This window comes from Seriola lalandi, unplaced genomic scaffold (assembly GCF_002814215.2).
Source record: "Seriola lalandi dorsalis isolate HSWRI2012SDOR001 ecotype SW California unplaced genomic scaffold, Sedor1 jcf7180002054570, whole genome shotgun sequence".
NCBI classification, from domain to species: Eukaryota; Metazoa; Chordata; class Actinopteri; order Carangiformes; family Carangidae; genus Seriola; species Seriola lalandi.
This window is the reverse complement of record NW_019525123.1, coordinates 1,384,462-1,407,873: the sequence shown is the minus strand read 5'-3', so window position 1 is coordinate 1,407,873 and position 23,412 is coordinate 1,384,462. Positions and strand designations below refer to the sequence as shown.

Genomic DNA, 23,412 nt, shown 5'->3' with positions numbered 1-23,412 from the left:
ACAACAAGGACAGAAGATACTGAAAAGGAAAAAAGAATTGCATTGCAAAGGAAATCGAGGGGAGAGTTAGGCAGAGTGGAAGGGGAATGATTATTTTCCAAAGCTAACATAAGAATAACAGACCCTTGACTTTGTGTTTTTTTTTTTTTTTTTTTAAAGGAAACCTCCTGTGGGTGGCTTTCAACACAATGACAGAATGGAGGCTTATCAATCTGCCTTGATGATGTTCCAGCACTGCTCCTCCAGCAGCAGGTAAGGTCATATCTGCTATTACAGCCATGTAAAAAGCACCGACAATAGCAGGAGGTCAAAAATTGAGCCTGGCAACCGCTGGGAGTATGAGCCTGTCCTGTATTTGTAATCAGTCCTGCTCCAGTGCTCCGTCTGACTTACTTTTATTCTGTCTGTGTCTTTCACCTTCTTCCATTTCGGCAAAGACTAACTATTGGTCAAGTCCAGCACTGAAAAAAAAAACTTGATCTGAGGTCTAAAAGGCTATCAAGTCCACTCAGCCTCACTGGAAGTCCATCTTTGCTTTAAAGACCCACTGGCTCCAGAAATTCTCCATCATGCTGAAGAACTTGATCCAGGGGATTGTGCTGTCTGGATAAAAGTTCAGTGCGCTCTGTTAAGGGGAATGGATTGAGGTCACGGCACTAAAGTATCTCCTTCAGTTCAAAGGTGGGCATGAACGCGAGTCCTGAAGAGAGATCCATCTTGGTCAGGAGAAAACCTCTTGAATATAGGGCATGTAATCGCAATATGGAGCGTGACCCACCATACCGTTATTAAATGGTATCGTTAAAGGACGTAGTGGAGAGAGGTCAAATTCGATGTAAGCCGCCTTATTGTGACATTCGAGACGAGTCCTTTACTGATGCTGGTGATAGATATGGGGTTAGCTTTGGTGAGCTTATCCATAAATAATACCATAGAGGTACTTGTCATTTGTATGTGTGTGTGTGTGTGTGTGTGTGTGGGGGGGGGTATTTTATATTATTTATGCTGACATACGTAACTCATAATCTATATATATACTGTATGTGTGTGATATTCTTTTAAGAAATGTTTAAAGAAAACTGGAAATACTCAAACTAACTAACAAGATTTATTATATATATATATATATATATATATATATATATATAATAGTAGTAGTAATGCAAGGCAAGATACCTGTGAAGAATATGTTTCTTTTCCTCTTTTTTTTCTTTTAATATATTAGTAGTTTTTATATAGGCTATATAACATATTAAAAGGGGGGAGTGGGAGTCGGCACCATCCACCAGCTGGAGAGATGCGCAGCACTGGTCAGATGGGAAGTGTTTGGTTTTGTATTGTTATCATAAAGTGATACAGGTAATGCTCCAGACACTTGGGAGGAGGCTGACCACCAGGTGACAAGCCCCTCATCTCCCAACCTGAAGTGCTCCATGACCCTGAAGAGGGGAACTTTTTCTTTGTGGGTTGTTTCTGTACCTTAAATTTTTTTTTTTTTCTTCTTTCTTTCTGCTTTTCAGTCATTTCGCCCCCATCCCCAGTAAAAAAGAAAAAAAGAAAAAAGAGAATGAGTAGCGATAGTTTCTCACAAAGAATTAGATGAGAAGATCGATACCACTCTTGCATCTGTTGAAGGCTACAGGTTAGCTGGTTAGCTTAGCCTAGCACACTTTTAATCCATACAAAAACTGATGTGTAAAAACAATAGTTACAAGTCACTGCTCCTGGCCTAGACATAGCCCAGCACATAACTCTCTGTAGAACTGCTATGATAATTATGATGATAATTAATGAACTTTACAGGTGCTGGTAGGCAGGTTTTGTTATCTTCAGACAGAGGCTAAGCTAACTGGCTGGTATCCTTACCAGAATGACTTACCCTACTATTTCCTTACAGGTTTGAAGTTGCTAGCAAAGAATAAAGGCGACTTTGCTAAAAATAAGTTTCATAAGAGTTCCTCAAAAATGGCCTGCAACTTTGTCACAGCTGCCCAGTTCGCTCTATTTCCTCATTCCTAGCCTTTGTTTGTCTGTTTCCTCATCCCACTCTAACCCCTCTCACCTCCTTCGTAATTTCCTCCTCTCTTCCCCCCATTTCCAAACTCTCCTCTCTGTGGTGTCTCCCTGAGGTCTTAGTGTGGCCAAGCTTTCCTGCTCCAGGTGGTCTGCAGCCAGCCACCTGTGTTGTCTTTGTGGCGCTGTCATCTGTCTCCGGGCAGGCTTTGTGAGGTTGCCAGTGTGAGGACAGGCCTGGTGAGCACCGATGATGGAGATAGTGCTTTCTGCTGCTGCTTCTCCCAGACTCTCACGGGACGCCAGTGTTGCCGGACACAAGGAGCAATGTTTACACCCCCGACCGGTCCCGAAGACAAATCTTGGGGAAAATGTTTAACTGATCTTCATGACTTGTTGTTTCTAGTTTGAGAGTTCCAAGTGTGATGTTGTGTTTTAGGATGGATTCATAAGTCTGTGTTTTTTTTTGTGTGTGTTACTGAATTGTCACAATCCACACAACAATCCAAAAGTGAAATCCAGAGTCCATAGACATGAGGCTGATCTAAGCAGTTCATTTCTTCTTGTGTGACCTTGATGTGTCGGCTGTAGATATCATATAATAGCATACAGTACAATCCTCTGCACATATGGTTATACATCAATAGTTAACACTGGAGACAGTTCTTAGCACCAAACTAGTGCATTATTCTTAATCTCCACTTGAGGGAAACATCATGCAGCTATGGCACTTATTTGTCTCTTTACAACACAGCTTAGAATAAAGACACATCTAATAAGAAAAAGCTACAGCAGGTTTTTAAAAAGGATGCCATATTTTTTTTTTCAATTAAGCAATCAATCAATTAATAATTAGGTCAATAAAATGTCAGACACAGGCATAATTTCTTTAAGCTTAAGGTAACATATTTAATTTTTTTTTCTTTCAGACCAACAGCTGAAATCCAAAATTAAAATTAAAAAAAGCAGGATGTCTTAATTTAGAATTTCGACGTGATGTTTGGCATTCTTGCTTGAAACATTATTTAAACTATAAATCAATTACCAAAAGAAGTGAATTTTCTGCCAGTCAACTAATCTATGAAAATATTTCACCTCTATATTTAAGCAAAGCTTTAATGGGAGTTCCTATTGGATAACATATGACCTATAGAGAATGCTGCATATGGAAAAAATACATTCAACTAGGCTCCAGTAAGATCATTAGAAGTGGCGCAGTCAAATGTTGTGCATCTGTTCCTTTATGATCACAGAGGGAGAGCGTTATTAAAGTTTTAATTTGGCATCGATTATGTAAATTGGCTTAAATGAGCCTAACGCCACACTGTTGTGAAGTATATCTCAGAGGAAAATGTGTGATTCAAAGGAAATATTCGATAAATAAACAACATGAATTGATGACTGCTCGGAGGTCAGAGTTTAGGCATTTCTTTATTTACCATTACACCACTGGATATGCTCAACATCCCAGGACACCCCCCATCCCCCCTCCTTCTCCCCTCCGTTACATATTCAGAGTTTTATTTACTCCTCATCCTGAGGGGAGAGTGTTGATAAATGACGGCGCTGCGCCCTGGGACTCTCCTGTTTAAGGAGCGGCGAGGCGATTTATGAGCGCGCTCTCGCAGGCTTCGCTGTGATTAATCGACGCCGTCCTCCGCGGCCACAGGCGGGGCAGGGGCAGCCGGCCCTCCACTGTTTGGATAGGGAGATAACATCAAAGCGGCCTGCTGCTTGTGTTAAGAAAATACTGCATTCTGGGTCAGCGCAAATGAATCCAGGAGGAGCTTGAAACTGTTTTTAATGGCGTTCCCATCGATATATTATCACTCTGCGGCGTTCGAGTGTAGAGGTCACATGACATTTGCAAACGTCTTTGTTCCTCCAACCCAAGAGCTTCCTTGAGGCTATGGCTGACTTTGATGATTTAGCTGTTTATGTTGGGCTACATTTATGAATGGAGGAGATCACTGGGTGGGTGTATTGTCAGTGAGAGTTAACATTAATAACTGTTGCAGCACTAGAAATATTAATTACCTTTCATTACTTGCACATTAATTAGTGTTTTCCTGACTTTAACTCCCCGTGGCTGAGACTTAAAACCTCCAGATTCTGGCTTGAAGTGACGTTTCTAATAATCCCATCTGTCAAAGTTCATACAAATTCGTACCTAATGAGGAGTTAAAGGTGTTAGCCTCTGAGATATTTACCTGCCCCGGTGTTCTCCTCCACACCTGTGCCATTGATCACAGGTCACGCTGATGGGCGGATGCTTCAGGGCTCACACTGCTGCTCTTTTGATCTCAAAATGATCAGCCTCACCACAAGGCCCCAAATCCCTCTTGTCTCATGTCAGATTTTTGAGTTTGTCCTCAGGAGATGATGCTCACTGCTTCACATTTATATTCTTATGCGTTACATGTTTTTTTTTTTCTGGGAATTCACAAAAATAGCAAAAAAAAAAAGAAAAAAAAAAAAGGAAAAGACTTTATTTGAATGTACTGAGCACATGCAGCAAAGTAAAATAAAAGTCCAGGCCAAAGCTCCTTTTTCTTATCGCATTTACACATCAAAATAGTATCTCTCCTTTCCTATTGTGAGAACACCGTACTCCTCAAGCCAACAGGGAATCATTGGGTGAATTTCCGCTCTTTATTTTCTACTTCCAACTGCTTCCCGTGGTCCCTAAAAGGATGCCAATTTAGCTGAATTCAGGCTTAGTTGAAAGGCGCACTGTTACCTGTCCGCTGGGGTAGAACCTCTGCGGTGGCTGCCCTTTCCCATGCCTCCACTGCGGGACCTCGACCACAGGCAGACAGAGGGGACACCTGTTCCCTCAGAGAGGTTGGCCAGCATCTGAAATCTTAGCGTCGGCCCTGCCTATTGAGAGCGGGCAGCACGATAAGGCCCCCGCGCTGCGATGGGGCGGAGGAAACCTGAGGAGAGAGCAGGAAAGGGGATGCCTATAGCCTGATGAATCTGGTGCAATTTGCCAAAACACAGTAACTCCCTCCACAAGACGATTACCTACACTTGCAATAGAAAAGCCATTGTCTAGTACCAGTCTCCACTTATCCGTGTATTCTTTATCGTAAAGCAGATATATAATGGCCTGTCTGTGCCGCGGTTAAGGACAGGAGGAAGGGAGGAAGTGAAATTAAGTGTTTCTTGGTGTAAATCAGCACAATTATAGTAGGGTAGGAAAGCATCGGTCTCTTCTGGAAATACCTTTGACTCAAAATCAATAAATTGTTGCCAGAGAAACCCCATCGCACTCCTTCGAACAATGTTTGTGTTTTTGGCTCCTCTCTGCCACTATTCATATCCTAAAGAAATAAAAGAGAAGAGAAGTTGATCCGAGGCCCATGAAGTGGAGCATGCCTCATTGAAAATGATAACTTTTTAAATATGTGGTTAAAATAGTGGAAGACTGAAAGGTGAACCAAGCCCACTGCCACTGCCTGACTGTATTGTTCTGACTATCGCTTCTGAGAACTTTCTGTACAGGGGAAAAAAAAAGCACTAACATTTCTCCTGTCCTGACCAAATGCTGTCAGGGAGATGGGTCACAAGGGCAAACACGGTGCAGTTAGAGTTTGTCCAAGAGGTTTCCGCAGGAGCCCCTCAACGAGCCTCATAGCGTCTCCCTCCTCATACCATATATCAGCCTTCCCTGCTGAGGGCGAGTCACCTTACCCGTACCACCTTTGATGTCCTGAAGATCCCGCAGAACAATTTGTAATTACTGTTGGACCAAGCCATAGTGCGGCCACATGCAGGCCCCAGTTGACTGTGATCTATAAGATTGTTTTAATCCCTCCAACTTTTTACGGTTCTCTCCTCACTTCCGTTGCAGTAACATCTTGCAAGTGCACCCTTGCCGATATGGTTGAGTTGCATATGTTACAGCATAAAAATGTCATGCGCCTCAGCACTCAACTATGCTGACGATGGACAGGATGGCCACGGAGGGGCCATTACTGAGGCCTAGGTCAACGTCTTTGTGTTGCCTTCAGAAGCCATGGGGAAATAACCAGCAGCTCTTGTGGAAGGAGTGAACAGTCCGCGAGGAGCCCAGATGCACACTCCTGAAATCTTCAAAAGATTTCTTCCTCTGACTTTCACTATCAAACATATGTGCTATAAGAATGCTTTATATGATGGTCATAACTGTGAAGGAAGAAGACTTGGAGACAGTGTGATTTACAAAACAGCAGTTAAGTTTTAAACACGAATAAGCCAGTGGTGATATTAAAAGAGGGTGGTTTGTTGTTTCCTGTGGTGCAGTCTCTCCAGTGGCTGCGGTTGATTTGAGCAGAGATATTTGAACAATATGTAATTGGGCAATGACAAAAAAATCACATTAAAGTGAAACATTTTCTCAGGCTGTGGCTGTAATTTCATTTAAAATGAATAACTCCACATGCTAAAAAAAAACAAGAGAAAACCTCAGGATTAGTAAACAGTCTTAAAAATACAGTACTTCCATTATTTTTTTGACTTTACGCTCTTTATTCATGAATATGGCTTCAAGCTGGACCAGTTGCTCGGTGTGGTTTCTGAAAAGCACGATCAGATGTGAAAAGCCAGTTCGTATTGTTCAAAGTCTTGGGTGACAGCTTAATGTGGCTCCCTAATTTATTTCCCCACCCATCTTCTTACTCAGGACTGAGAGAGAAAAAAAAAACCTCTTTTGTAGAAGCCATAGAAGAGGGCATGCTATTGGGGACAGTCCGTTAAGCTGTCCTCACCTTTCCGCCTGACCTGCACTTGCTTGAGATGTTTTCTAGCTGAGGCATCCTTCCTGCCTGAGAAGCAGAGAGGTGATTTATGGCCCCAACATGTTGAAAGGGAAGTGCAAGGGCACCGGCCGAGAATTATCGATCCTGGAAATCAGCGGTGAGGACGGAGCGGTGGAGAGCCACGCAGAGAGTATGGAATGAGAAGGTAAGAGCGAGACCGAGACAGCCAGTCAGACAGAAGACTGATACAGAGAGGGAGGAGAGGACTGTATACTGTGTGCAGCAGAGGCCATTAGCCTCTTCCCCTTTGCAGGAGAGTCCGGGCAATGATGGGTGCTCGCCTGCAGAAAGAGGAGGAGTGGAGTAGAGGAGGCTCTCTAATAGGATAACTCCCCCATTAACCCAGGGGAGCTGCCTTTCAGAGATGCTATCAATCTGAGCACACGTCTCCATCATGCCTGCCACACTGTCGCCATGCAACTGCAATACACAAACTCTTAGGAAAGGCAGGAACTGTCCATCTATCGTGTGATTGGATGTCTATCATCCAATCACACAATATGTAAGTCACATCTATTGGAGGGGACACATTATAATGGAATAAAATTTGGCTTTATTGTTAATCTTGAACATTATATATAGTGGAGGTGGTAATAAACTGCAGACCCTCTGGGTTTACATCATTCTAATATTCACTATATGTTTACAGTGCAAACATCTGCGCAGAGCTGCTGAGCACTTAAGGAACTGTGCCTCTAACAGGCAAAACGTACACTTGTTTTCTTAAAGTAAACACCATCTCCATGGTGAGTGTATTATTTAAAAGGTAACTGACAGTGCTCATAAAACTTCACGTGATGCCATTCTAGCCCCCCAATTCAAAATATGATGTAATCAGCGTCTAATTTAGTGTGTTTACTCTTCGCTCGCGTACAGTACGGCTGCTTTTTGCCAGACATTTCACTGAGAAAAAAAAAGGAGATACTTTGATTGCAGAGAGAGAAAAAAAAAAAGCAACACAGAGGGAGAGACTGAAATTCTTGAAATCCAATTTACTATATATTCAAATATGGAGGACATATAACTTTTTTAATGGCACATATATTTTTTTTACATTTTAGTGAGGCAGACAGGTTTTTTTTGCCTCTTCAAAGTAGTACCCACTTTGATTGAATAAGCCCCTTACTCTATTGTTTATTGGAAATGTACGAAGAACGAGTGTCTCTGGACACCTTGAGTGGATAACCATATGCTGTCACAGTAGACCAGACGCGCCTCATATTGAGAGCTCTGTTGACCTGGGAATTGTGTGGGAGGTGGAGAGCGGGGGTGGAGGGGCACGGGGGACTTGTGAGAGTTTCGAGAGGTACAAATCAAGGATTTAACTACTCCAGCCCTCTCTCCTACCCAGAATGTATAGGCCAGTGTTCGATTTGTGTTTGCGATTGTGTGTGCCGTTGGCGGCTCACAAAATGACTGACATTTACGGTGCAGAAAAGGAGGGAGCGATCACAACGTACCGAGCTGTGTGGCGAAGATGGTGCGTTTTTGAATCGTGTGTGAGAGACAGACGTCTGTGAGGATACTGTGAGAGACAGACAGCTCTAACAATAGCCGGAGACAGAGAGAGAGAGACAGATATTGCACCAGTGCCATGGGTCTTTATTGGGCCACACATTAAATCAAAGGCAGATGTTCATTCCCTTTGACCAAACCACATCAGCTGTCGCTCCCCTTGTTTCCTCCAGCCTCCCCAATTATTTCTCAAAAGGCACAAACCAAAACCAACTATCAGTAAACATGCAGACTCCTCAAATTCCATAAACGTCAAGTTATATGGACAACAAGCCAGACGGCCTCTGTTTGTATATCTGGGAAACCCCTCTCTGGTTCTAAAGCAGCGCTACAGCTAGCACGCTAGTTTGGAAGAAGTGTTATTATGGTTTAACATGCCAGCAGTTCTCCCTCATCATGAAACAAACCCACCAGCCTGTCAAACAACTGCTGCCTTCGTAGGGAAGCACATTGTCATTTTGCTCTGTTGAAGTCTTGCTTGTGGTCGAATGTTGGTGCCGCAGAAAAAAGTCAGTTTGTGAATTAGCAATGCAAGTGAACAAAGTACAAATGTTCCTTTGTGATTCAAAGTGATCTGTGAATATGCAGCAGCGAGGGTCTGGGAGATTTTTTCTTTTTTTTACATCATGTGCTCTTGCAGTGATCAAACATTTGTAACTTAGAAATGTGTCAGTCTAAACTAAGGGAAGTGTGCGCCGATAGGGCTCACATGTATTTGGCAGCGGACTGAAGCTGTTAGATTAGAGGTGAACCTAAAAATCATACAGCACAAACCTTCATAAATCCATTTCTACTTAAATTTTCATGGGAGATAGAAGTTGTTCCCTTCCATTACTTTGATTCTGTCTCAGGCTGTATGAAAATGTAACATTTTGAGTGTGCTGCATATTTAGCTCTTGCTTGCCCTAATGGTGCCCAATCAGTTCCACCAGGTCCATTCCAATGGGGTAGGCGGCCTCTACCCTGATTACACTGAATTGTGGGTATTTCCTGCCTCTAAGCCTCGCATATGGATTGAGTAAGGCAGTGGCTGAGGGACTACCGTTTCTCTCCACTACATCTTCATTTCTTTCTCTCTTGCTTTTTTTTTTTTTTTAACGGAAAAGCAAAACACTTTTGTTTTTTCTGGCTCTGCTGTCAAAATACTGAGCTGGGCTTTGGCTCAGTGTCTGCTCGCATGTAGCCAAGGAAAATCCCATGAGACAAGTGTGGCTAAATGCAGTTTAATCCACATGATCACTATCCGTCTGTAGACTCAACCACACCTATTGCTGACCTATTGCTATGAGGCAAAAACATTTTCATTGAATGTGTGTTTCCCATTTAAGCATTTTGATATCTTCCTTACAATTCAAGTCCTGGTGAAGGTATGCATGTACGTATGTGTTATGATAAAGCCAGTTACAGCATATGGGCTGTGGCATGTTTTAATGGTATTATAAAACAGCAGGGTGGATGCTTTACAAATCTAATAAGTCTTTTCCCCCTAAAAAGAAAATTATAACATCATGAAATATAACCATCTGGTAGAAAATGCCATGATACAACCTGTAAGTGACAATGTGCACATAAAAGCTTTTAAAGAAAAAATCTAGCCTCTTAGTACAATTTCATATATATATAATGTTTTTATAAGCAAGTACTCTTAGTCTGAACGTCTGCCAGTCACTGTATTATTATATAAAACCACAGATATGTAAGGCAAACCTGGCAGAAAATGGTGTCAGTAAAGGAAAGTGGTGAGATTAAAGAAGCTGGTTGCGGATGGCACATCAGTGGAATCATATTATATCCAAGAAGAACCAATAAGGTAATCCCTCTCTGGTATTCCTTATGATATTTTTATGCTTCACACACATTATTTCCTCAAAAAATCAATTTTATAAAAGGAGCCAAAAAGATTCTGGTGATAATTTAACAAGGTAACATATCTGCCTGGAATGGTAAAAAAAAAAGCTCCATATGATAAAAACCAACTTTGGCAAAGTTTTTTTTTCTTTACATATATATATATATATATATAAACATCCCATAAAACCATCATGACTGAGTAAAAGGGGAAGAGGAGGTCTTGCATTCAGTGCCAGCTTTCCTCATGACATATTAAAAAGACTCCACACATACCAAATAATTGTAGTGAGCAGCTTTGGAGGACTTCTCCCCACTACAAATTTCCCATACTTTATGCTATCCCACTGGACCGAGGGTTCATAAGCTCATTTTGTGGGAGGTTTTGGCATTTGATGCCGGTGCTTGTATGTTTGTATTAAACATTTTTTGGAATGGGTGGCTCATTATTTTGCGCTCCACTCTCAAACATTGGCCATACTTCCTCTCCAGTATAACCGCTGATAGAGGACAGATTGGACTGTAATTCTCATGCTTTTACATACCTGCAGGGATATTTGATTTGGCAAGTGGACAGCTTTCACCTCGAGGCCATATACCACCGGAGCAATGAATCAAAGTATTTTGATTGTTATTGTATTTGCATGTTTGGAGGTCTCGCAATTTAAACATATAAACGCCCACTGATGGCAATTAATTACCGAAGGATACAGTGGGTTGTGTGGTATTGAGTAAATTAATATTTTGTGTAGTTTATTAAACTCTCATAACTGGATCTACGCTGCAAACATACTTTATATCAGGGCTTGTGAGGAATAGCTTTACAGGGTTTTCAAATGGTAAATGTTAAAGTGGTGATCCGAATCTAAACTAAAGGATACTCCCCCCACCAAAATTCAAAACAGTCATTTTAAGTGCAAAGTACAAGTAAAACAGCCAGTATTTTAAATTTCAGGTAACTGAGGAGAAGAAAAAAGATTTTTAATCCAAAGGTCAAAATTTCAAAAATGAGAATCACATCTTGGACCTTTAATCGACTCACTGTCACACTGCAAATTATTTACCATGCAGCTTTGAAAGGGGGCATGGGTGGGGGGGTTATTGCTTTGTATGTGTCCTCAGCTGTTTGAAAAGCATTTTGTTGTCTTGCTTCCTTCTCCGACTCACACTGCTGTCCTGTGGCTAACAAAAGAGATTGTATGACACCTACTAAATTACCGGTGTACAGAATGTGATTGATTGACTTGTTGTTGGCCTGTCATGACCACTGGAATGCGCCTTGTGTGAAAGGTGTCTCCAACAAACACACTGGTGCATACCTCCTCAGGTTACCTGCATGGGCGGCACACCAGGTATTATAAATCTCATAGAAAAAAAAAAAGAGGGCAAAGAAGAAGACAAAATATAATATTTGAATAAGAACACTGCCCCCTCCCTTTTTATGTATCAAGGAAAATATGTACTTTTCTCCAGGTGTGGCTTATTTCACTTTGCCTGTAATGTGAGAGGAGACTAATACAAAACACCTGACCTCAAAATGAAATGTAGCATATAATGTAATAAAGTGCATTGTCTGATTGGTTATGGTAATTCTTCATTTAGCCACAATAACCTTAAGCTCAGCCGCCTCAAATCCAGTAAAATCAGTTAAAACAGATGTGGTTCTGAGGTGCCAGATAGATCTATGAAAAATGTGTCTCACGGCAGCGGTACCTCCAGATCTGGTCCTCAAATGCAAAGGAGTGTCTTCATGAAGAGAAAGCATTGGTGCATTGTTATATTTTACTGTATGGCATAAATCACAAATTATAGAGGTGCTGAGAATAAAAAGCGTCTGACATTTTTGGCGTGACAGTTCCGCAGTTCCCGTGTTTAAGTGGTGGTGGGAGCTTTGTGGCGCTAGGCCGAGATCTCCTCCTGTTAAGCACACATCCTGTACGCTTTGTCCCCTGGCAGTGACCTGATCCAGCAGGAGGAAGCAACCAATCAGGAAGATATTAGATCAGCTCCGGGAAAAATTAATAAAATTCTCTCAAGTCTGCCTCACCTACTGTACTGAACCATGAGATTCATACACAAGAGTAAAGGCGTGCACTTTCATCAGAGCGACTCCATTAAACTCCCCCCTCTCCAGGTTCAAATGATCTATGGGCATCATGATACGCTTGTGGAAGGTGTTGTGTTCCTTACAGCCAACGTCCAGACAAGGGTGGTCTGTGCAACCAGATCCTTTGACATCATAGAGAACATGAAAACATGAAACATAGTTATTGATCACAGAGTCCACACTAATCAAATATCACCCTGGTTTGTTTGAAGTTAAAAATGGTTACAGTGGGTGTTTACCGTTGCTCTTCAGGACCCTCCAGCCGCACCCCTCTTAAACATACACAGACAGAAGTGTTATTTGTATTGTTAAATTTACATTAAGTCCATTTTAATTGCATCAACCCACTAAACAGATCTTACAATAATGGGCCTGACAGAGAAAATTGCAATCATCTGTGAAGAGCCTGCGGCGGTATAATGGACAAACCTGATTAATTTAATCTTGTTGCACTCCATTATGGCTGCACTTTATCATTTCAACAGATGGAGCACCAAGAAATTAAAAAATGCTCTCAAGGATATGTGGCACTCTCCATGCACTCGCATCCCTTTATCTGAAGGTGTGTGGGCTGCTATGCTGAAATGAAGGCTCAGACTGGAACCTTTGGATGAGTGCATTTTCAAACCCAAATGTGATTATGTGAACAGTCAATTGATGCAACAAATTATCTGAATTGTCTTGTGATGTATTGCTGAGGGCTGTTAGGGGATGTCCATCCAAGCGTCTAGTCCAATGAGTTGGTACTATCAAAGGAGTAGAACTACAATTGCCTTACTATATGATTGCCATAAGCATGGATGTTGCATTCATTCAACTGTCATCTATTATAAAAGCTACTGTTTTCAAACAGAAACGTTTTTTACAATGCCGGAACTACATTTTCTTGATGCATCCTGTTGTGTGCTCCAAAGTGCACTGTAAATATATAATAAAGAATTTAAACTCCAGAAACAAAGAATAGACTTTTAGTCTTCCCCATGCACCCTTGAAGAAGTTGTGCCAGAAATCCTTAATAGTCAATTTATAAAATAATTAAATCAGTGGTTCCCACCCTTTTTTACTTGACCCCATTGATATGAAGCAATATCTCCTTGACCCCTCATCATAGGTTGCATATGTTGCGAGCAGTTCAAACGAAAAGTAAATTTTCCTCTCACAGACTGTTTAATTTGAATAACTGAAAGGAAAAACCATGGTATTTCACAGGAAATAAGCAAAGACTAGATAACAGTCTGAGAAATAAACATAATTTTGTGCATAAGGATTTGTTTTTTTCTTATTCTCTACCTGAAAAATGACTTCACACCCCCTAGGCTCCTGATTAAGTGGCAACCACTGAATTAACAGAAATCTCAAAATATTTTTGATAGATTCCTGCTGAACTAAATCTTAAAAAGAAGCACTCACTTATTGAAAAGAATTAAACATGGCTATATAGAGACCTATAGGTGGCGCTCTAGTTCATATCCACGGAGATATGGAGAGATGTACTGTAAGAAGCATCATAATATGATTTAACACAGGAAAGGCAAGTTTTAATATTTGGGCATTTATAAAGACTTGTAAGTATAATTTTTTGATAAATTCATCTAAAATTAAGCTTAATTTTTACTGGAATAAACTAAAGTTTTGTCTAAAATTACCCATAATAGTTGCGTTTAATAATATTATCAAATTATATGGCATTGACGATCAAAAACAACCAGTTGTTAGTGAAAGTAAGTGAACTGTAATACTGTGTGTAAAGTTTTCCTCCTGCCTGCGTTTCCTCGTGTTACAATTAATACTAGTGTGCAGCACGCGCGCACAGACGCCTGCGGATTTATCTTGACAATTGACTGTAACCTTCCGACTCCGCTGCCGTGAAAAGTTTTAGCTTACATGTCGGACAATGAGCAGCTTTTCATTTAGTTTTCACCGTGACGTTTGTGTTAGTTACCGACACATTTTCAAAACGCCAGTGAGAGAAGTAGACGCTGAAGAGTCAGAAGACGTAAAATTCATGTATATGGACAGGGAGACTTGTTGCATGTGGTGACAGCAGTGATACTCACACGGCAAAGGTAGGCAGCTGTGACACGACTGCGTTAGCATTTTATCTGCGTTTCTATTACTTTTCTGTTAGCCGTTTCCTCACTATGAACAAGCATTGCTTATTTGTTTGACTTGTGTGGTGAATTGACAGCGTGGTGTTGAGCCATTTCAAATATGGGCGGGGACAGCAGCAGTTAGTTTGAGTAGAACAGCTACAGCTCAATGAATCATAGCTCTAGTATTAGCTGTGGCAGAAGGACTAGTGCGCAGTGATAAATTAAAGCACGGTAAACTGAGGCTTTCATACAGCAAACTCCTAACTTAATTATTACATTTAACCTTCCTGTAAAGCATTGCTTTGTTGCATTCTGTGCATTACCTCACAAAAATTTATAAAAGTCTGAAAAAGTAATCACTGTTCCAAGGTAATGAGTTAAGTTCTATACCGCATAATTCAGTTGCTGTATAAACAAGCCCCTGTGTATCATACAGTACACCTATGAGTACAGTTGCATTGTATTATGTTACATGTATTGTCTCACATTTTCCCTCAGTGGCATATATTGTAAGAATAACATGCTTTCACTCCCAGAAATAGGGCTATGCAGGTAGTACAAGTTGCATTTATCAAAATATCATTTGCCTTAAGTTAACAGCAGTTGTACCTAGGTTTTACTCTCATTCATTCTGCCCCAGGCACCAGTCATTTTTCTGTCTAATTATTTCCTTTTTACTGTGCACCACATTTGACAGTGATGGATAACAGGTTAAAAATGGACATTTACTCCTCAGTTAGTGTATGTTGGATTGACTCAAGCATGCATGGTGTTCTTCCCTCAGACCAAAAGACCTTGGAAAGATTGTGTTCCCCTCTGCTTTTCCCATTCCAATATGATACAGTTTGTCTTCATTTTCTTCTGACTTGGACTCATTTTCATGATATATAGCTGAAGCACATCATCAAGGCAGAAGTGTAGGTTATGTCAAAGTTATGCCATCATGATAACAGCCTGGGTTGCAGAGGCAGGCCTTCTACTAGTCCAGCAGTACTGAATAAGCATCTCACTGAATCAACTCTGTAAAGATGGTGGTTCCCTGATTGGATGTTTTTCTTTGTCTTGCAGAGCAAAATTGTCAAATATCAGTAGTCCTTCAGTGTTTAAATGTCAGTTCAAGAAGCTGCCATATTTATACACCTGGTTAAATGTTATGATGAGGTTACTGCTGACAATTGGCTCATTTCTGACTAGTGGTCATGCTGGAAGTGCATGGGTCCATGGTTGCACAAACCATGTGGTGCTGCCTTTGCAGAGTTAGAAAAGCAGAACAGAGTCCACAAATGATGTTTGCTTTGTCTGTCTGTCTCGTCCTGTCTCTATCATTTTAATATTATCTCTTGATATTTGTAATCAGACTTCTTTTCTTGATGTATAAGCCAAATTAGTGTACATAAGCCTTCAGTGTACAGACATGAAACATACATGATCAAGGGATGGTCAAAGTTAGTCTTTTCTCCATTTGATATTAATGTTTTCTTAAATATCCAGGGTTTTTATTTTAATTGTTGATCTCAATTTACTAAAGCCCATGGTGGCATCCTCACATTGCCTGTTTTAACTGACCAGCACTCAGAGCTATTAAGTTTTCGCTCACAGAAGACAAAGAATAGCAGCCAATCCCTCACATTTGAAAGGCTGTTAGTAGGGAATATTTTGCATTTTGGTTGAAAAATGCACGGCTACTACTAATACTGATATGTGCCTCACATATTGTGATTGACTCATCATCACAGTTTCATGAACCTTGGATATCCTTGCAGAAATATCATCCATTTTATGAAAGATAGGGAACATATTCAAAATCCTCAACACTGTAAATGACTCATGTATTGTGACTTATTGACATTGACTTACTTATTAAATTTTAAAGCTCTTTTTTCTTTTTCTTAGGGTGATCTCACATGCTCTGAGTGATGTATTTTATGGTTGTCTTTATTGACATTGTGGAATATCTTGTTTTGTTTTGACCCATTTTCTTTCTGCTGCATTCTGTCTTTTCAGTCGTTGACCTGAGGTGGAACAGCTGTGGCCTTAAGATTCGAAAAGTGAATTCATTCACTTTTTAAAAGTGTGGTAGCTCAGCGGGAATACTGCAGTGTATCATGTCTGCAGCAATGAATAGAACAATTTTCATTCACATATGTACCAGATTCCCTACTGTACTGTACATGTGCTTCACGTTTTCTTTAAGACTTGACTTCAGAGGAAAGTTCTCCGGTCTGTTCTCTTTACTTTTGAAGTTACATGCTCCTCCAATTACTGGGGCCATGCAGTCTCCCCTATGGTGTCCTTGGACAGCTCTTGGAGTGCCTGAAAATGTTGCGGACCATTAATTCTGGATTGTCTTCATCTGTTTGCATAATTTTCCCTCTATAACCATTTTCCTCCCCCATTTTCACAGTCTATGCTCTCAGGTTTATTTTTTTTCTCTTTTATAAATGTTTGAGTCTTCAAGAGATTTCAGTTTTATATCATTTTTCAATACCACCGACAGCTGTTAAAATTTTACATCAGCCTGTTTTATGGCATACAGCCTGTCAGCTGTGTACTGTACACAGTCTGTGTGTTTTACAGCCTTTGTGCTGATGTTGCCTATTGAAACACATCACCTGGCAGCAGATAGGTTCACAGATGTATTCCACAACATTTTCTATTCTCTTATTGAACTTACCAAAAACCTGTAAAATCCTAAACACAGCTGAGTAGTCAGTGAACAGAAAATCAATTTTATTTAAAAAAAAAAAAAAAAAAAAAATGGGGGAAGTGTTTTCTTTAACCTTGTGCGTTTTCTAGGTTTTTCAGTTAGACTAATTTGCTGTCAGGCAGGAGGTTGTTTTTGCAACTCAGGCAGACTCCAGAAATTAATTTATCCAAATAACCAAGTCCTCCTGGGCCATGGAGGTTGGGACACTGAAATGGCCCTGGTAGGCAAAGCTGCCTTTTGAAGTCTGGAATGTTTTGGCTGACTTAGAGCAGGCGACTGGAGTGGAAGGATCATTTTCACTGACCCATGGGATTTTTAACCATTTTCATATACTGAGAACAAAACAAAGTGAGGAAAATGCCTGAGCTGATTTGCATCGACTTTGCTATCAAAAACTGAGGGGAAAGAATGAAGTGAAACTGATTTAGGGGAGTTGTAGTTTTCTTTTTTCCTGATTTGTGGAATATGTTACTCATGATATAAAATCACTGATCAACTCTAAAAGACTGACATTAGGACATAAACTGTTGATGTCACTTTGCCATTCATGCCAAAGACTTTCCAAAATGTCATTATTAGGATTTGTCTTTGGCTCATCTGAAAAAGTCCAGCCATATAATAAAAATCCCATTTATTACTGCAATTGGAGTGCTAATTAGGTGGTCATTTGGACTTAATACAATAAACACTTTGATTGTACACTTTGATTGTATAAATGCCCTCATTAGGTGTGCTCTGTTGCAGTGTAAGTTGTTATATCCACTATAAAAATCACCACAGTAGTTACATTAATAAAAATAATTCCTTTTTATATATTGGATCCTCTTTAAAGACTTTTATTACAACAACCAAATGCTATGCTTTTATTAAACAATCCCAAGGAAAGGGAAGTGCAGGAAACCAGGCCGTCTTGAGTAACGGGGCACTTGAGTTTCCAGCGTAATAAATAATTCACAGGTCTTGTGTGATGAGCTGCTGAGGACAGAAATCCCTAATGACAGCTTTTTATAACCTATGACTCAGCTGGCCATTATGCTTCTGACATCCCTACACAGACCACATCCCCTCTGCATGCTCAGTGCTCACTCTTTTCTCACTCCGCACTGCTTCACCTACTGCACTGACAAGAAGGAGTTATATTACAACCTACTATATGCAGTCTTTTAATGAAAAAAAATGAAATGGAAAATATGTTCATATTAAATTATTACATATTAAAATCATATGTTTGGTATAAGCTTTGTTGTTAAAGTGTGACATTTTGCAACTTCCTCAAATTGGATTTGATAAATTACTTAACTGATAAATACCTCTAAATCTCTGCATATTATCCTACAGTTTTTGTACTAAAAATCCTCTTTTTACATAATTAATTCATCAATCAGTCCTTCTTTTGTCTTTCTTGAATAGGTTGTCAAATGTGAAAAATACAGAAAATTTGTAAATAGTCTGTTTTTAATTTTTTGTTGTTGGAAGCATATGAAATGTTCTCTCTCATATTGTGTGTTTTAACAGCCCCGTCTCAGTTTAATTGAAGTTATTAATTTCAGTTTTTGTCTCTTCCTGCATCAGGTCTGTGCAGGAGGGATCGGACTAAACCTTAACGCCTGTTGCTTCTGCTGTGTATGTGTGAGGTAAGAGACTGAATAATTGAGTTTCTTCAGTCTGCTCTAGGCCTGTGACTGATCAAGTGTTACAGTGTTTGATTGGCATAATGGCACCATACCCCCCCAGGTAAGGTCATTCTGAGCAACATCTGGGTCTATCATGCATTATGCAACTCCCAGTGTGAAAGGCACAGCCTCATATGGTATTGGTTGATATCATTATTGTTATCATTTCCAAAGCCCAGCTCTCACTAAGAATAGGTGGTTAATTTTAGATGCAAAAAAAGATCCAATTACTCAGGCCTCTGCTTGTGGTTGTCCCCAGAGTTAGTGCAAGGAAATAAATCTGGTGGCCTTGATTAAGTACCTGACAATAGAGTTAGCACAGCACTAGTGGTTTATAGTAATACAGCGGACATGGGCAATTAGGCCCACCAAGTAATTTACAGTACTGCTTGCAGGTGGTGACCTGGTATGAGCTGGGGACCACCTCAGTAACAAATTAGATCGTATAGGCAAGCAGAGTAGCAGCTCTGTTGGACTTCCAAATAAAGCAAAGCAATCAAAGATTATAAAAACCTTGATGCATATTTCAAATTTGTTATGATTTTTTTTTTTCTGGAAGGAATAACATATGGCACTTGGTTTTTCATGAGTAATTTTCTGCAGAATGAAAGATCACTTTTATACGTTGTTGATCTTTTTACGTCAGCTTGGACCGTTCTCCTCTCACTGCTACCTATTAATTATGAAATACTGTAGGTCTTGCCCATTTCATTTTACTACTTCTTCCTGCTGAACTTGGTGTGAAAGGCTGCTGTTCTTAAATAGGTGTATAAAAGTAAGAGTGGGGAAAGTTCCCCCTGCGCCCGCTCCCTCCAGCATTATGTCATCAGAGTCAAAAAGGCACAGCTGAAGAAAAATAGCTTGTTTCACACATGATAGACACCTTAACACATGGAGCAAATGGAGTGGGGTCTATGGCTACTTCTCTTTACTGTAGCAGGACAGACAGTGGCTGCCTTGATAAGAAATGCATACATCCTTATAGTAGGTGCATTATCATTATTGAATGGACCTATTGTACTATTTAACAGAGTAGCATAGATTTGTCTCTTACTCTAAAATGTTCATTTTTATTTATTTATTTATTTTTTGGTAATTGGACGATGCACATTGTAATAATAGTCCATATGCTAGAGTATCCACAGCTGTTGAGGATTTCTAAGAGTATCTCAAAAAGATTTATTAGGTAAGACATTTATCATTGTACTCTATAATGTGTAACAGTGAAGAAAAACACTGCCCTCTTCTGCCTGTCTGTCTGGTCACCCACAGATTGAAACATTGTGTCATTAGGTTTTGCTGTAGTTTACAGTGTGGAGACTGGCACTCTGTGTCTGTGGCTTATCAGACTCTTGTACAGGTCAGCCATTGGGTTGCAGAGTGGCAGGACCCCTGGAATAACTCTGACCGCCTTGATCCCCACTGTCAGCACATGGGCCTTAGTGTGAGCTGATTTCATCAAGGCCACCACAGTACGGTGGTTGCCCTGCTCCCCATGACAGACCACTGCTGGGCTGGTTTCCTCAGCAAGCCTTTTTCATTTAACACAAACATGTCCTGTGCAGCCAATGCAGTATCTTGCTGTGGAACTCCTGACATGTGCTTGACCTGACCTCTTGGTTTTGTTTTTGGAATGCCAAATTTAAAGTTGTGTTATTTTGAAAAAATTTAAATCTTTATCATCACAAATTATAGTTAAGTTTAACAAATTGATGGTCTATTATTCTGTATAATTCATATCTTTTAAACATATACTATTATATTTATTCTTGTGTTACCAGTCAAAGCGAGCACAGTGTTGTGTGGCTGTGGAGACAGGTCCATCTATTTTCATCCACGACAAACACTCTGCAAGTAGGGAGAAAAGCTAATTGGCATAAACTCCAATGATGTAAGCAGCACCGCACCAGTAACAGCTGTGTGTGGTCCACCAGTGCTTGCACAGCTATTTTAGAGCTTCAATCTAAAAGATATGTACTGTATATTTGTGCTCCACCTGCAATGAAACTTGGGCTTTGGAGACAGACAACTTTTTCCCTTGACAGAGAAAGGATCAGTTTTGTTGAGCACAGCTATTGTTTCTCTAACCTGTCAAAACTAATACATGAGCAAGTATTACTATATAAAGTCTGTCTTTCCCAAGATGGTTGCATTTTCTGTTTTTGATAAACCATGTAAGTGAGCATTAGTTAGAGCAGATATCACATGTGCAAGTGTTGTTTTTTAAATTCTTATAGACACTTTGTATGAGACAAGAAAGAAAATGCTTGACTAAGCTTCTAGTAATGAGTTCTATTCCATTCACCCGATAAGGAAATGTTCCCTGGGTTATTTCCGCAGATGCATGTGTGAACTCCTTGCTGGACTACTGTAACAATATTTAACATTTCTGCTACTGATGTTTAATCTCTCATTAGCCTTTAGGTGACATGAAACAGCATCAGCCTCAATCTTGTGTTTGCCAATCAGAGGCAGATTGAGTGACAGGCACAGGACAGCACATCCCTTATGTAAACCCTTCCTCTACCACCACGAAATTAGAGTGGCTGTTGCTACACGCTGCCACCTCCTGCTTCTACACGAATGAGAAAGTAAGCACTCCGGTTCAGAAGTTCACATTTTGGATGTGTGCCGGAACTACTTAAGGCCAATGACGTTTTTCAGAGGAACAGGTGGTCAGAGTGACATAATTCTGGCTCACTGTTAAGATCCTTAGAAATTAGGCCCTGTTGCTCTGCCAGAAGGGTTATTACTCTGTCAATATGTATAAGCATGAGTTTATCTGACTTGTTACTAATGTAAACTGATAACAATGGAAAGACAGAATTAAGACACTGACATGGACACTTCTTTACAGCTGCTTATATACTTAGGAAATATGTCCACAAACACACAAATCACATACATGTGCACCCATCTTTGACATGTCTCAAGGCTTGGCTGAGAAAGCTATTTATTCTCCTACACTGTTAACTACTGGCACGTATGCGTTAGAGTGGAATGCCATTCAGAATGCAGAAAATATATTTAGTTCTCGCCAACAGACAGCAAAAGGCACCAGTGGGTCTAGCCCCTGTGTGAGAACAGTTATTTCTGTCACAGTATGGGCTTTCAATTACTGTAATCTGCTGTTTGACTCCTTCAAGAACATCAGGGCCGATTAACTATTCAGACACATCGGATGCGACACCCACAGTAAATATCATAAATGGACAAGACTTTATTTTTGACATAAAAATAATTTATTTTCTCTTTTTATCGAGAAGATGTCAAACAAGGGTTTTCGTTTGGGAATATATTAAACATTATTAAGAAATTACTCTTGCCTTGTGCTTGTAGCTCAGTTGTTAACTACACCGTATACTGTATATGAAATCAAAGAGACAAGAAATATCATGTAGAATCAGATATCAGCTTCCCTTTGATTTGATGAGAAGTTGTTGCATTTAAGAGTTAATAACAGCACAGTAACTGTTTGACAGATTTGAGTTATTATGAGTTTCTTTAAGCCCGTTAATAGGTAGGTGCTTATGGACAGTGGAAATACCCCACAGCTGCAGTCTGGCTGTTGCTCCATATGTGATCCTCCTGTCAGACCCACAGAAAACACTCAAACTTCACTACCATTCAGACTTAATCTCAATTGCAGCAATACAGACGTGTCTGACAAACATACTGGGTTCACAATGAAACTACAGATGTTCTGCTTTTCCTCACAATTAGATTAATATGAAACATTATTGGCAATCCATTAGTGCTTACCGCAGAGCTGTGGAATGAAAGTCATGGTGTGGACAATTCATGTCTTTTTAAACAGTTTAAATTATTATTGACATTTAGGGTCACATGTAACTCCCTGGTAACACTAAGTATTCTGCATGGTTTTATTTGGGGAACTGTGTGAGGTCTGTGCTTCTATTTGGTGGAGGTTTTATCTAAAGCTGGGCACATCTGATTGCAAAGCCATGTGATTCAACAGGGATGAACTGAGAACAATGCCCAGATAAGTGAATTATGCCTACCTGGTAGGAACAGGCATAGGCTGTGGCCTGAAGCTAGGCAACCGGCTGGCCCTCTGTTTGTATTAGGAAACAGTTGAACAGCTCCTGCAAACAAACCTTATCCTGTTTAATTGCTGCATAATTCCTGCATATATGTCTCTTTCTCCTGCCCTAAACAAACAGTAGAGGGTATGTTAATGGCCATTGAGTAGTTAAGTGGAGGCTTCTCTAGAATGGCAACAAATTAATTCCAAACTTGTAGCAAACAAGTTGTGTAAACACTTCTGAACCCTTAGTTCACAATTATTTTTCATCTTGCAACAATCTCAGTGACAGAGTTAGCCTGGCATATCAAGTTAATTATTTGGTGTAGCTAACTGAATTATATTGTATTATTCTATATATATATATATATATATATATATATATATATGTGATGTTCGACAGCACTATTTTATTTTATTTGAAGATTTATGTTCCACCAAATTAAAACCATCTAATGAGTCAATAAACATGTTATAATTAGATTAGGTATTAGGCTTATCATGGATAAGAAAATTATATTGTGCAACTTGAATGCAGTTTGATTAGCTAATATAACACTGAGAACAAAAGAAAAAAATCTGTTTTACTTGACTTGTAAAAACACTTTT

The 23,412-nt window shown here is 40.0% G+C and overlaps 1 protein-coding gene across 2 annotated transcripts in view; it reads left to right on the top strand.

Annotated features, from left to right (window-relative positions):
* The first annotated feature begins 14,166 nt into the window (after positions 1-14,166).
* eya1 (EYA transcriptional coactivator and phosphatase 1) overlaps positions 14,167-23,412 on the top strand; it is a 62,392-nt gene continuing 53,146 nt past the window's right edge. Inside the window, exons 1-2 of one of the 2 annotated variants that reach the window (XM_087176802.1) lie at positions 14,167-14,351; positions 18,658-18,719. The gene's annotated coding sequence lies outside the window, so the exon portion shown is untranslated. The remainder of the gene's footprint in view (positions 14,352-18,657; positions 18,720-23,412) is intronic. The other variant, XM_087176800.1, reaches the window with a different exon arrangement.